A 16,937-nucleotide genomic window follows, 5' to 3' on the forward strand; every position below is an offset into this window, starting at 1 on the left:
CCTTGATTTCAACGGCACATTCGATAGAGTGAATCACAAAATACTGATGAAGAAACTGTCCTACATTTGAGTCCGTGAAAAGCTGCTGCAGTGGATAAAGTGTTTCCTGATGAACAAACCCCAACACGTTGTGTTTGAGGGAATATGGTCCAGCTCAGCCAAAGTCAGTAGTGGCATCCCACAAGGTACTCTGTTGGACCCACCCCTCTTCATTATCTACATGAATGACATAGTAGATGTCATCAGAGATTCTACTTTGGAAACCTTTGAAAATGATTCCAAATTCCAGAAAGTCATAAGTGGCATAGGGGACCGAACATGCCTTCAGTTGGATCTGTTTGTTGTTGTCCAATGAACAGAAAATATCAATATGCTTCTAATTGAATATAAGTTTGATTGGAAAAGAGGATACTCTGAAATTACCATATTCTTTTTCCTCGGGTGACTCCCTAGTGCCATCGAATAACACAAGAGACCTTGGAGTAATTTTTGAAAGCAATCTAAGCTGGAATTCTCACGTAAATAGCAAGGTTGACTTGGACCACAAGATGTGCTCCTGCATTCTGAGATTCCTACACCATCATCATTCTCTACTCAACTTTTGCCCGACCCCACTTTGAATACTGTTTCTCACTGTGGTCTCCCTAAAAGAAGCAACTCATTATGAAAGTTGAAGCACTCCAGAGATCAATAACAAGAAAGATAGACGGCATGACAATTTGTGTCGACTAAAAAACTCAGTTTCTACTCTCTCCAATGCCACCGGGAGTATTAAATCATTTCTGTAACGTGAAAAATATTCCATCAATATTGCACAAATGAATTCATTAATTTTAAAATCCATCGAAGACTTGGCTCCCATGCTATCCGCCCACTACAAAAAAACGAACTCAGGACACATAGCAACAACACGTCACAATTACTTTGCCTCAACCGCAGCTCTCTTACAGTACCATACCAAACTATGTCAAAATGGAAACGGATCCCATAAATTTCCAATGTTCACAGGATAAATTTCTTCAGAAAATCCGGGACCAACCTCTTACACTCGACTATGTCGCCAACAATCATAACCCTTTGCAAGAGTGCGCCATGGCGCTCCATATATGACTAAAAGAAATCAAAAGGTGATGCTATGAAGTTAGACATGGCCTGTATATATTTTTTGCTGCAGTTATACGTAGAAGAATTACATACTTAATCATATACATTTATATACACCCTTATTGTTGTATGCTGTGGCGACAAGCGACGATCTTGGACATGAAAGCGTTTTAATTGGTATGTGTTAGAGACGTAATGAAGTGAATTTCGATGGTTGTGGATTACACTTAGTTGATTGTATCGTCCGTTGAAATGCTTTTGTTGTTTTTTTTAATTCTAACTGACGTATGATTGAATAGTTAATGCTTGCGCTCATAATACATAGACATTTGAATTAATTTTTATAATCCATCCGTCGTTTCATACGGAATTACGTCTTTATCTAAACTATGACCATGAAGTGACTTTATATATAAGAGAACTGTGATTACGTGTATATGTAAAAAAGATAATATAAGTCGAAACAATTTGTTGGCCGTTTATGGTTTTTATAATTGTTCATGTAATATAAAATTGTTATATTATATTCATAGTATTTAATGTAATATTGTAATATAAATAAATTATTGGATTGTCAATAGTATATCTCTATATTTAATTTATCTTTATACTTGATTTATACCAATATATATATGGTATCCAACTGGCATACCAGTGAATTGGGTAATTAGAACAGCCCTTGAAGGATTTCTTTTCCTCTCTTTTTTACTTATATATATATATATATATGATATATATATATATATATATATATATATACATACATACATATATACGTATATATATCTATACATACATGCATATATACATACATACGTACATATATACATATCTTCTTACACACACACACATATATATACTGTGTGACACCTTGAGCAAGTGTCTACTACTATAGCCTCGAGCCGACCAAACTCTTGTGAGTGGATAGACGGAAACTGAAAGAAGCTCGTCATATATATATATATATATGTATATATATATATATATAGATAAGAAAGTTTGTTTGGTAAAGCACGTGGGTGAATATATAAGAAAATAGTAAAGTGTGAAAAAACGACAGAAGGCTTAAATGTTAAAAAATATATATATTTGTGTCAAAATGTCTGGAGAATATTGGAAAATTTTTTTTCCTTTTTCTTAAAATGACATAATTTTAAAATTTTTAAAAATTATACCGGTTTCGCGTGTAGCTTTTCAAATTTCTTGTGACGTTATGTTTATATTGCATGGAATTATCGTTTTTTTATTTCCAGGAGATTTCTAAATAAGGGGAGGTAGTGAGTGATTTTTTCCGGTGTAGGGGAGATAATCGCTTAAATTTTTTTTTTTTTTTTTTTTTATTCCCCCCTTTTCCTTTTGTTAATTTCTCTGTCTCAGTATGTTCGGATGGTTGAGTCTGGGTTTGTACTTTTCAATGAAGAATGTTTCCTTGTTCAGTCTCATTTGTGTTGATGATCCGAAAGCACATTGGTAAAATGGGAAGATTAAAAATTGTGGCAGTAGTTGCTTTGCGCATTCTCAATGTGCTCACTAAAAGGTATCATTCTATATTCTGGGAATGCAATCTGTTGTCGATGCAGTGTGCATCTGCGCCTGAGTGATAGTCCCGTGGAACCCACGTAGTCTTGGTGGCAGCCCGAGCATTTAATAACATAAATTATGTTTTCAGAGGCACAAGTAAAGTTAGATTTGATCTTAAATTTCTGTCCTCTTTAAAGAAGATTCTGATCCTTCCAAAAATCCGGAATTGCTATGGGTACCAGGGCAGCACCAGTCATTGCGAACTTAACATGGGATACATGAAATAATCATTTACCAGGAATCTCTATCATCTTTGGGAACCTCCCCTCTCAATACATAAAAGAGAATTGGAAACGATTCCTAGACGATTGTTTCATTCTCTGGAATGAAAACATAGATAAACTCTCTAAAATTTAAAAACCTATTGAACATATAAACCCAAATATACAGTTCACAATGGAATACAACCAAAAGGAGCTCCCGTTCTTGGATATACTAATTAAAAAAATTAACCTTAAAATAGTAGTTTTAGGTCCCCCGGATTAGGTGTGTGTATGTATGTCTTTGGTGATTTTTTAATCATGTTGCACAGTTCGATCTACCACATTTTTTTACTTTTGCATCCGTAATTTTAGAAGACAATTTTGCCTTTGTGAGAATCTTTTTAAGTGATTTAGGCTGTTTGTAGCTTTTAATGATTTGGTGTATGTTTAGAATTTCCTTTAATTTTGGGTTTTTATGAAGTATTGGTAAATTCTGGGTGATGATGGTGAAGGCTTCTTTGTTTCTGGGGTTGTATGTAGATATGTAAGGTAGTATTTTCGGGGAAGGTGTGTTGTTTGTGTTGAACTTTTCTTAAAGTTTCTATGTTGATTTCTGTTGCACGTCTGATCCCATCCTCTATGAGTTGAGCTGGGTAATGTCTGTCAATTAGGGTGTTTTTGAGTTCTTGCAGTCTAAAGTTCCTGGTATTTTGTTCTGACACTATTGTGCATATCCTTCTTGCAAGGTTGAAGGGGATGTTTGTTTTAGTGTGTCTTGGGTGGCATGAATTAAAGAGAAGGTATTGTTTGGCGTCTGTGGCTTTGTAAAAAATGTCTGTTTCTATTTTAAGGTTAATTTTTTTAATTAGTATATCCAAGAACGGGAGCTCCTTTTGGTTGTATTCCATTGTGAACTGTATATTTGGGTTTATGCTGTTCAATAGGTTTTTAAATTTTAGGAGTTTATCTATGTTTTCATTCCAGAGAATGAAACAATCGTCTAGGAATCGTTTCCAATTCTCTTTTATGTATTGAGAGAGGGAGTTTCCAAAGATTGATAGAGATTCCTGGTAAATGATTATTTCCATGTATCCCATTGTTAAGTTCGCAATGACTGGTGCTGCCCTTGTACCCATAGCAATTCCGGATTTTTGACGGTAAAATGTATTGTCAAACATGAAGTGGTTATTGTGTAGGATGAATTCAATTGATTTAGTAATGAATTCCTTACTGATCCTTTTTGGTATTTCTTCCGGAAATTGGTCTAACCAGAATTGTATTGCCTCCAGTCCATAATTATGAGGTATACTGGTATACAAGTTGACTACATCAAATGAAACCAGGATTGTTCTTCCTTTCTTTTGTTTTTTTGGGGGGGGTTTAACATATCTAAGTCATCTCTGATATGACTATCGATATGTTTAAGGAAGGGTTTCAAGAGGATGTCCATAAGTAGACTTAGTCTGTGTGTTTCACAGGTTGGGCCAGCTACAATGGGTCGTAGTTTTAGGTCCCCCGGATTAGGTGTGTGTATGTATGTCTTTGGTGATTTTTTAATGGTTTCATTTATAATTTGACTTTTATGAATTTTTGGCAGACCATAGAAAAGGCTAGGTTTGCATTTAAAGTTTGTTAGGAAATCAATCTCTTTGGTTGTCAGTTCCTTTTCATGGGTTTTAATTAGTGAAGATAGAGTTTTCATTATTTTTTGTGGGGTGTAGCTGGCCCAACCTGTGAAACACACAGACTAAGTCTACTTATGGACATCCTCTTGAAACCCTTCCTTAAACATATCGATAGCCATATCAGAGATGACTTAGATATGTTAAACCACCTTCCAAAAAAAACCAAGGAAGAAACAATCCTGGTTTCATTTGATGTAGTCAACTTGTATACCAGTATACCTCATAATTATGGACTGGAGGCAATACAATTCTGGTTAGACCAATTTCCGGAAGAAATACCAAAAATGATCAGTAAGGAATTCATTACTAAATCAATTGAATTCATCCTACACAATAACCACTTCATGTTTGACAATATATTTTACCGTAAAAAATCCGGAATTGCTATGGGTACAAGGGCAGCACCAGTCATTGCGAACTTAACAATGGATACATGGAAATAATCATTTACCAGGATCTCTATCAATCTTTGGAAACTCCCTCTCTCAATACATAAAAGAGAATTGGAAACGATTCCTAGACGATTGTTTCATTCTCTGGAATGAAAACATAGATAAACTCCTAAAATTTAAAAACCTATTGAACGCATAAACCCAAATATACAGTTCACAATGGAATACAACCAAAAGGAGCTCCCGTTCTTGGATATACTAATTAAAAAATTAACCTTAAAATAGAAACAGACATTTTTTACAAGCCACAGACGCCAAACAATACCTTCTCTTAATTCATGCCACCCAAGACACACTAAAACAAACATCCCCTTCAACCTTGCAAGAAGGATATGCACAATAGTGTCAGAACAAAATACCAGGAACTTTAGACTGCAAGAACTCAAAAACACCCTAATTGACAGACATTACCCAGCTCAACTCATAGAGGATGGGATCAGACGTGCAACAGAAATCAACATAGAAACTTTAAGAAAAGTTCAACACAACAACACACCTTCCCCGAAAATACTACCTTACATATCTACATACAACCCCAGAAACAAAGAAGCCTTCACCATCATCACCCAGAATTTACCAATACTTCATAAAAACCCAAAATTAAAGGAAATTCTAAACATACACCAAATCGTTAAAAGCTACAAACAGCCTAAATCACTTAAAAAGATTCTCACAAAGGCAAAATTGTCTTCTAAAATTACGGATGCAAAAGTAAAAAAATGTGGTAGATCGAACTGTGCAACATGTCCTAACCTATTGGAAGGATCAGAATTCTTCTTTAAAGAGGGACAGAAATTTAAGATCAAATCTAACTTTACTTGTGCCTCTGAAAACATAATTTATGTTATTAAATGCTCGGGCTGCCACCAAGACTACGTGGGTTCCACGGGACTATCACTCAGGCGCAGATGCACACTGCATCGACAACAGATTGCATTCCCAGAATATAGAATGATACCTTTTAGTGAGCACATTGAGAAATGCGCAAAGCAACTACTGCCACAATTTTTAATCTTCCCATTTTACCAATGTGCTTTCGGATCATCAACACAAATGAGACTGAACAAGGAAACATTCTTCATTGAAAAGTACAAACCCAGACTCAACCATCCGAACATACTGAGACAGAGAAATTAACAAGGAAAAGGGGGAATAAAAAAAAAAAAAAAAATTTAAGCGATTATCTCCCCTACACCGGAAAAAATCACTCACTACCTCCCCTTATTTAGAAATCTCCTGGAAATAAAAACAACGATAATTCCATGCAATATAAACATAACGTCACAAGAAATTTGAAAAGCTACACGCGAAACCGGTAATTTCTTTAAAAATTTTAAAATTATGTCATTTTAAGGAAAAGGAAAAAAAATTTTTCCAATATTCTCCAGACATTTTGACACAAATATATATATTTTTTAACATTTAAGCCTCCTGTCGTTTTTTCACACTTTACTATTTTCTTATATATATATATATATATATATATATATATATATTATAATATTATAATATATATAAGTATATATATATATGTATATATGTATGTATGTATATGTTTGTGTGTCTAGTCCACCATCGCTTGACAACCTATTTTAGTGTGTTTATGTCTCCGTAACTTAGCGGTTCGGCAAAATTGAACGATAGAATAAGTACTATGCTTACAAACAATAAGTACTGGGGTCAATTTTGAATGACTGAAACAAATAAAAGAATACAAGAAAGAAAAGAATGTATAAGTAGGAGTTATGGAATGATGTATCAGAAATCCGGACCACACGTATTTCATATTGAGTGGAACATCAGAAGTGATAAAATCCAAGTGTGGTGTTTAGGTTTATACCTCCGGCTAATCTTCAGGCGAAGGATATATTGATATGATTAATTAATCTTGATTAGATAATGTAATCAAGATATCCTTGGCCTTTAAGTGGTATGCATCTTCCCTCGATTTTAGCACTCCTGGGGTTTCGCTCGCTATGAAACTTATGCAGCCCTGTTTTCTCAATACTCCATTCCATAACTTTTGTATTCTTTTTGCACACTCGGTAAACCTGGTTTCCTAACGAGGAATATAATAGGGACATTTTTCAGCTAATTGTTCTTCAATAAACGAAAAATTATTTGCAATACTCCGTCTCAATAAACCAACAATGTTCCTAACTTTCATCGTATACCCCGATCCCTATCCTGTATAAAAGGATAAGACACTTATTTAAAGTAACCATCATATCAAATGGTAAGAAAAACCTTATGGGTAATAATTATTCTAAAATTATATATAAAGGTATTTAAGAGATACCGACATGCTAGAGATAGCAGTCAAAACCTGACTCTACAACTACATCATGTATTCATACACCATAACATGGAAAGATATATACACAGATAGACTAGCAAAAATTACTGAATAACTCCAGAGCCGGATTTCTGACTCTGTATAAAAATATAACTAGCCTAATCTGTGAGGTATACCAAAATAGAACATAATTACAAAAATACCTATATACAACATATGAATACTTACATATACACAAGTATACATACATACATTCATACATACACACATACATACACATATACATATACCTATACATACAGGCGCATGGCTCAGTGGTTAGAGCGTCGAGCTTACGATCGTGAGGTTGTGAGCTCGAATCCCGGACCAGGCTGCGTGTTGTGTTCTTGAGCAAGGCACTTTATTTCACGTTCCTCCAGTTCACTCAACTGTAGAAATGAGTTGCGACGTCACTGGTGCCAAGCTGTATCAACCTTTGTCTTTCCCTTGGATAACACTGGTGGCGTGGAGAGGGGAGGCAGGTATGCATGGGCGACTGCTGGTCTTCCATAAACAACCTTGCCCGGACTTGTGTCTAGGAGGGTAACTTTCTAGGTGCAATCCCATGGTCATTCATGACCGAAGGGGGTCTTTACCTTTTTACATACATACATACATACATATATACATACATACATATATATATTTTAATTTTTAAATTGTCTCAATTTGAAAGCTGTGGTCATGGTGGGGCACCACTGTTATATATTATATATGTGTATGTGTGTGTGAATGCGTCTGTGATTGAGTATATGAATGAATGTGTTAGTGAGTGTCTGTGTGTATTTGGATGTGTCTGCCCGTGCGCATGTGTATGTATTTCTGTATGTTTCCATGTCCATGAATGTGAATTATTGGATGGCACTAATGGTATGTGATTAATATCTACTGTCTGATCTCACTTTTTCTCAAACTCTGCAGCTTTCCATTCTCTGTTACACACTCTTTCTTCTTTCCCCTCCCTCATTTATTGTTTTCCTCTCCCCTTAAGTGTCGTTGGTAATAACGTGTCAAAAAAAAAAAAAACGGGGTGGAAATCTTTTGACGTACACTTTCGTAATATTTTGCCAGATATTTCCAGAATACGAACCGAAATTAATTCTATACATCAAAGACATACAAAGAATGTACTTAACTCTTCATAAACCCTCCCGCCATATATTTTGTGTTGCATCTGTATGTAAGGGAAATAGAGTATTTTGTTTCTCGCCCTTAGTCAAAAGTGAGGTAGCAATGAAAATTTTCGAGGAGCGAATCACTTAGATTTGGCTTTTAATAAAATATATTTTAAATGCCATATAATATGGAAAGGTTTATTGCAATTTCCTCAATTTGTGTGTGTGTGTGTGTGTGTTTATGTGTGTGAGTGTGTGTGTTTATGTGTATTTGTGTGATTATATTTGACGGTAATTAGAAATTGACGATAATGAGATGTCAGTAATCTCTGATTGATATTTCCCGTGGAAATCAACGTGCCATTGTTGTTGCAAGACTTCATGTTTATTCCCAGACTAGCAGTATCGCCCGGCGTTGCTCGGGTTTGTAAGGGAAATAACTATAAAGCATTTTTAGAGAGTTATAGCCAAAAATAGCAAAAAAATGGGGAAAAAAATGATGGTAAATTTTTTTTTGATAGTTAAAAAGGTCGAGTTGCGTCCCCTAGACCATCTGTGGTTTGTGTTTCTGAATCTCGACCCCATGTCGAATTTATCGATCTTTTTCAGAACTGGGGGAACTTTTCAAAATTTTCGCTGCGTTAGTTTTGAATTATGACATTGGGCTATGTGTGCGTCAAGTTTCATCAGAATCGGTTGAAAGCCGTGGTCAGGGTGAGGGTACAACCTGACAGACACACAGACACGCACACAGACAAACTGCCGTTTATATATAGAGAGATATAATCCCGCTGAATCGACTCTTCGACTTACGTAATATATGTTGTGTTAACGTGTAAAGGATTGCAATCCCTGATAACTCTTCTGCAATTCAAAATATGTGTTTAGAAGCACGAACCGAAATACAACCTGAATTTAATATAAAATCTAGTGTTCCTGATCAAACATTCATACTAATAGTGTTTTTTTTCTTTTACGATGTTCAAAACAACTACAAACACATTATGCATAGACTAATCTGAATTATACATCGTTCAATAATTTCGCTTTGGAAGTGAAAGTAGTTTCCAACTGTAACCGTAAACAAGGACATGCTCTTAGCGTTCCTGTGCTGTTTACCTCTGTACATTTAAACATGGATAGTCAGAAAAATATATTTTATTGAAGGTTATATCAAAATGAAGGTGCAATGGCTCAGTGGTTAGGGAAGTGGACTGGCGGTCGTAGGATCGCGGTTTCGATTCCCAGACCGGATGTTGTGAGTGTTTAGTGAGCAAAAATACTTAAAAAGCTACACGAGGCTCCGGCAGAGGGTGGTGGCGAACCCTGCTGTACTCTTTCACCACAACTCTCTCTCTCACTCTTTCTTCCTGTTTCTGTTGTACCTGTATTTTAAAGGGCCAGTCTTGTCACACTCTGTGTTACGATGAATGTCCCCGAGAACTACGTTAAGGGTACACGTGTCTATGGAGTGCTCAGCCACTTGCACGTTAATTTCAGGAGCGGGCTGTTCTTTGATCGGATCGACCCTGGTCATCGTTAACCAATATCAAAACACTTAGTTGCATATAATTTTACAAACGAATATTATTAGTTAAATTAATAACTATGGAAAATTATGTGTTGTCTTTTGATTACTGGTATTCTATTCAAGTCTTTTTTCGGGCGTGGGCTTGCACACATGCAGTGCTTTTAGCATATGTCAAAAGGACCCTTCCAAACATGAAGGTGTGTTCATACGACTAATATACAATTATGTCCAGGTGAATATTTCGTTGCATCTACGTGGAAAAATTAGTCATGCTTATTCAATCAAACCTCTACACGTTTGTAAACGCAATATCCGATTTCTGTGTAGGCTTCGTGCTTGTCGAGGTAAGATTTATAATTTTAATTACAAGAGCTGTAATCAGTGGGTCGATTGGATAACTAACCGCATACATATCTCCCAACTCTATACATATATAGTGAGTTTATGTTACTTTTTAATAGATTTCATTTAGAAATATATAACCATGATGGTGCACCAGCTTGAATGTATTTAATGAATTGTCTCAACAACAATAATCATTTCAGTCTGTTTCTTATTTATAGATCTTTGTTGAACTTTTAAGTTACAAAACCCAAAAGTTACAACATAAAAAAATAACGATGGACTTTAGGCATAATAAACTGTAAAATGGAATAAAATTATATATATATATATATATATATATTATATATATATATATTTGTGTGTGTGTGTGTTTATGTGTGAGTGAGTATGTATTTCTTCATATTTATATCCTATATATTTATACACTGGCATACATATCATGGCCGCCCACTCATGACCGAGGAGAACCATTGCTGACCTTCAGGAACATTGTGCGCTCTAGGACTAACTTATATTTTGTTTTTGCAGCTCTGTTGGTGGTTAATGAGCCCTGCTCTTGACAAGCATACATAACTGCAAACATTGCAAACCAAGCTTTCCCCATTTACTACACCAGCAGTGCGCTTTCGAGCAGCACGTTTAAGTTCTTCATGCAGAATACGTGCTCTCCCAAAAATATCGACCCACTCCTTAACCTGCTTCCTCCATCTTTGGCGATGACAGGCATTGCTCCTCCAGTCAGTCTCCTGCATATCACAGGCCTTTAATGAGGACTTGACACAGTCCTTACATCGCAGCCTTGGATTCTGCCGAGCTCTTTGTCCATTCACAAGTTCCCCATATAGCCTTTGCTTAGGGATCTTGCTATCCTTCATTCTAATAAGGTGTCCAGTCTAACGTAACCGGTGCTTGTGCACCATCGCCTCAATACTCAAGATATCAGCTGTTCTCAGGACCTGTGTGTCTGGAGTTTTTAAGGTCCGGTCAACGTTCAGAATGTGTCTGAGATATCTCGCATGAGTAAAGGAGCAAAGTCAGTACACATATCGGTACACAGCATATATATATATATATGTATGTATATACACACACATACATGAATACCTCCCACACACACACGCTCACACACATATGTATGCTGTTACTTTATATGGATGGAAGCACTCCGTCGGTTACGACGACGAGGGTTCCGGTTGATCCGAACCAACGGAACAGCCTGCTCGTGAAATTAACGTGTAAGTGGCTGAGCACTCCACAGACACGTGTACCCTTAACGTAGTTCTCGGGGATATTCAGCGTGAGACAGAGGGTGACAAGGCCGGTCCTTTGAAATACAGGTACAACAGAAACAGGAAGTAAGAGTGAGAGAAAGTTGTGGTGAAAGAGTACAGCAGGGATCAGCACCATCCCCTGCCGGAGCCTCGTGGAGCTTTAGGTGTTTTCGCTCAATAAACACTCACAACGCCCGGTCTGGGAATCGAAACCGCGATCCTATGACCGCGAGTCCGCTGCCCTAACCACTGGGCCATTGCGCCTCCACTGTTACTTTATATAACAGTTATGTGACTCTGAATCGTAATCTTATGGCTTTGTTCATGATCGTGAAGTGGAGAAGAACAATAAGTACGAGGAAAATGACGCTGATGTGTTAATCTCTTTGGAACAACAATATATTGCAATTCCTCTTGCATGGTATGAAACTGTCCAAAGCTCATAAATCCACATAAAGGTTTACGCTAGTTAAAAATTAACGATACTTATATTATTGATTTTTTTTAGCGTAGATATAAGGTCATATACATTAAAAAACATTTTAATGGAGATCAATACTTAACTGAAAATTATTTTATCGATCCTGGAAGGAAGGCGATCAAAGTTGAAGGTGATGGGATTTGAATTCAAAACGTTAGGAAGAATGACTACACATAGCAAGACATTTTGTACGGAGTCCTACCTAATCTAAGATCCATCGCTTTTAAACAATACTAATATTGTAATCTAACGGAAGTTATCTATTGGTCAATTAGTCCGCTGAAAATAGCAAACAAACCAACCTCAAATTAGAGCTCAACCTTCGAGAAAAATATAGATAAGGTGGTTCTAAGTTCTATACCTAAGGAAGAAACATTGGATTGGTATGACTAGAATTCCTTGGTCATAAGTGTACTTCATGTCAGCTGGGCTGGGGGTTACCCACAAACAGCAACAGCAAGAAAAATAGCTATTATATTTGTTGCGCTCTACCGATAATATAAAGTTAATGAAATTGTAGCTGTGTCAACTGCACTATCGAAACCCAAAAGAACGTTTTCCTCTGTCCCTTGTCCGACAAGAAATGGCGAAGAAGTATCTTTCTGATCACACTCTGCCGTCTTTATAAACTTGGATAATAAATTATGAGAAGTAAGTAGGTGTTAAAAACATGGAAATTTCTTGGTAAAAAGGTATTTTATCATAAATCTACTCGATCAGATTTCAGAGAGTAAACAACAACATAAAAATGTACATTAACTACAGAGATCGATGCTAAGGCGGACGATAACTATAAAAACCGAATATAACGGAAATATTAGCAACGGTTTCCTTTAAGCACAAAACCACAAATTCTGCTCTGGAATAACTAGTGAGAAAAAAAAAAAACATTAAGAGCGTACTTAGTGGATTGGTGGAACGGGTACTGCATCTGTTCATTTCTGTTCTGGATTTACTTTCCTAAAAGCAGCAGAGCTGAACTAGGATTTCTCAAAGGATATCCCACAATAGATATAAGAAAACAAACATACATACTTTCAGAATACAGGAATATTAGTTTCTAACGTAGGCACATGTATCATCTTTGAGTAATGTGTTAAGTCGAATATATCAATCCAAGTACTTCACTGGCACTTCGTTCTATCGACCTCAGAGAGGTCAATAAAACTGACCTTAGGGTGATTTGAACTCAATACACGTGACAAATGCCTCATACATATTTCGATATGTTAACGATCCTGCCAAATCACAGTCTTAGAAATGTCAGCAATATATATATATATATATATATATATATATTACTGTTAACGTTATTATAGCATTACAGCGGTTACTGATACATTTTAAGCTTGGGAATGCAGCACAACTGGAATCTAACAACCGTCACATATAACAACTTGAGACGGCTCGTTGTGCTATTAGTCCGGTGTAGTTACGCGGCCATTAGAGGTTATGGGCAAAGCTGTGTTTTAATGTAGTATTGAATGTACTACTGACTACTCCGAATTTAAATTACATTGCTTAAAACAAAGCAGTCATAAAACATATCGAAAATTCAAAACATGTGTTTACATATATGTATGTATGTTTGAATGTATATGAGTGAATGTGAGACCGTGCGCACGTGTGTATACACAATCGCATGCACACCTACCCACACAATACGCCGTTTTATAAAACTTGTTTTTCGTTTTGTTCCTTTATTCTATTTTGCTGAAACACAAACAAAAGAAATGCTCTGTCTACAAATATTATACGTCTTTATGTAAGAAGTATACGCGTATTTCTCATTAAATATAATTGCTAAAATTTGGCATTAACAAAATGAAAGAGTAAATATCTTAACTAGTTAATATGTTTTCAAAAAGTGCAATGAAAATTAGTTCAATAGAACGTGGTGCAGCCGTGAACTAACGTAGATCTGTCGACAGAAACATAAGAAGAATCCGAAGAACAATTAATTGTATGACAATACAATGCATTGACTCTACTAAGAAACAGATTTGTAACGCCTGATAGCTTTTGTGTGCTTGACAGAAGACATTGAATTTTTAAAAAAATGTTGAAGAAAACTTTTAAAAAGCAACGATGAAGTTATAAGTAGGAAACAAAAAACATTTATTCTGTCTCAGCTAATCGTTTATTTTGAAGCACAAAATATATTTAACATAAGAAGCTGAAAGAATATTTTTTTAAAATTCAAAATTTAAGACAAATTAATAATTGCTTAGAAGAATCTGTTGCTAAAAAGAAAATAAAAAGTTAGCACCAACATTGATTTCCATAGTAAAAATTGATTACGATATATTATATTTGAAAGTTACCATCACAATGGTTTATTTTTATTGAATACAATGGAAAATGTTAAAAACTTGCATTTTGTTCTATTGCCTTGTATATACAATAATATACGTAAATTGCTTACTATTACTATTGTTAATCAATTATACGCACACACACACATATACATACACTTATATAATATATATATGTGTGTGTGTGTATGTGTATATATCTATATCTATCTATCTATCTATCTACCTATATATATGTATATATATATATATATATATATATATGTATATATATATATGAATATACATAAATGCATATATACACGCATACACACGAACAGACTCACACATGTATATTTACATTAATACATAAGATGTATATATACATATATACATACATATTGCTACACACATATTTGTGTGATAAACTGAGTGGTGGAATGGGGAAAAATACTGATATATCAGTCTAGTGTTTCCATTCAATTCGTACTGTGTGGTAGTCAGGAAGGGTCGAGTAAAAACCACGTATACTTGTTAGTTTTACATTTTGTCAAAAAAAAAAAAAAATGCGTTTATTTTCGTTCAGAACGTATACCGAATAAACTAAATACTGCAACCCATTTTATCTCTAGTTCTCCCGATACAGCTTACCACCGCCCTTAATTAGTGATTTTTTTTTGCAAAAGCTTAGATACACACATTCAGGTGGAGGGGGATAACACTTATTAAATTGACGTCTGTACTTGTCTGTAACTGATTTACTCCAGAGAAATATAACAGAAAGTTCACTATGGTAGGGTTTGAACTAGCGTTGTAAAGCAACACAACTGGTTAATGCAACTTCTTTTTTTTCCGCGCTTTGTCGCAACAATAAAAATTCATTAAAAAATTATGCTCTTCGTCATGGCTAGCATACTATTTGCCTGATGTTGGTTCCGGTGACACTACTGGCACTCTATCGATTATGACGACAAGGGTCCAGTTGATTCCGTCAACAAAACAACATTCAAATGAAATTAACATACACCTGACTAAGAACCACACAAACACGCATATCCTTAACATAGTTCTCAAGGAGACTAGAGTGACACAGAAGGTAACAAGGCTGGCCCTTTGAATTACAAGTTCAACTGATTTTTGCAAGCTGAGTTGACTAGAACAATGTGAAATAAAGTGTTTTGTTCGAGAACTTAACCCTCCACCGGGTTTGGAGCCGAATTCCCTAACCACTTAGTCACACGCCTTCCAGTGACATAAAATGCAGGGTCCAACCATAGGGATATTCAAACGCAGAACCTGGAGTTATGAAATGCATTATATGGTAGATACCGTCGACAACCTGCTTCTATTCTCAGCCCATATTCTGTTTATTTGGACTGGACGCACAAGTACAAAGCTTTCCATCTGCGGTGAACACAGACGACTAGTTTTAAATTTAGTTTATCAAAAATGTTATTATGACCAAATAAATTATTAATTGTTTTTGTTTTGTTACTATATGATCAATATTATTCAACCACTGATCTTTCTAAATTTTTTTTTATCTAATTATCCCTGCGTTGATATAACAACATTTTTTTTTCTAAAGTGTTCACGGTTTTCTAAGACTGTAGGTTGTGATTTCAGGAAGATTTGGTTGCTATTTCTAGGTCGAACGACCAAGTAAATATTCATTCGCTGTCTTAAATATTAGATATGAATGAATCATATTATTTGTATACAAACGCAAATTAAGGATATCTTTCAGTGTTCTAAACAACCATAATAATATTTATAAATAACTTGTATTTGAAATGATACTTTTTTACAGGAAGAGAGTACTAATTTTATGAGAAGACACGTATTGTTCATTGAAAGAAAACTAGTTGATCGATTAGTTTGCAATATTTACTTTTACGCTCCCGTACAATGTAAGTTCGAATTTAACTGAGATCGATAGTTATCTGTTATACGTCCTGGGTCGGCAACGCGTACAGCAGTTTTAAAATAATGATTAAATCTATTACAAAACACAAAGTTGCAAATAATACATTCTTTATAGGTACTCACACACACACACATGTATACGTATTGTTCTTAGTTGTGTTTACTTCTGTCTATCATTCACTCTCTTACCTTCTTATACTGTCTTACATACGAGATTTTTCTTTTTTTTTTACATTGCACACCACAGCTTCTGCACCATATCCCAACCCCTCTCTTTCTCACTTTCGATATCTACCTCATACACACACCGGTACACACACGTTTCACATCTTACCTGTTATATATTCAGATGCTGCGTTCCATTCTTTCGTCCAGTCCTTTGCACAGATTTTTACATGAGGTAGTCAACCGGTAAATTTTGTCCTCGTCTCGCTGATGAATTTAAAAATTACCGTCCGTTCACCCATTACGGAGAAGCGAGAAATTTGATGATACTGAAAGAACTGATGGTGGTTGTGGTGGTGGTAGTGGAGGTGGTGATGGAGGTGTTCATAGCGGTGGCGCGGTGACTGACGCCTGTTGTTTAAGTGGTTCTAATAATGATGATGTTTATA

General features: G+C 35.5%; 1 protein-coding gene across 5 annotated transcripts in view; it reads right to left on the reverse strand.

Moving 5' to 3' along the window:
* Positions 1-16,937, reverse strand: part of LOC115214417 (pyrokinin-1 receptor) — a 384,104-nt gene that overhangs the window by 276,290 nt on the left and 90,877 nt on the right. For 4 of the 5 annotated variants that reach the window (XR_005004275.1, XM_029783623.2, XM_029783615.2 and 1 more), the window contains exon 1: positions 16,658-16,937. This exon is cut by the window's right edge and continues 311 nt beyond it. The exons of the other annotated variant lie outside the window; for it this stretch is intronic. The gene's annotated coding sequence lies outside the window, so the exon portion shown is untranslated. The remainder of the gene's footprint in view (positions 1-16,657) is intronic. 5 annotated transcript variants of the gene reach the window in all.

This window comes from Octopus sinensis, linkage group LG1 (assembly GCF_006345805.1).
Source record: "Octopus sinensis linkage group LG1, ASM634580v1, whole genome shotgun sequence".
Taxonomy (NCBI): domain Eukaryota; kingdom Metazoa; phylum Mollusca; class Cephalopoda; order Octopoda; family Octopodidae; genus Octopus; species Octopus sinensis.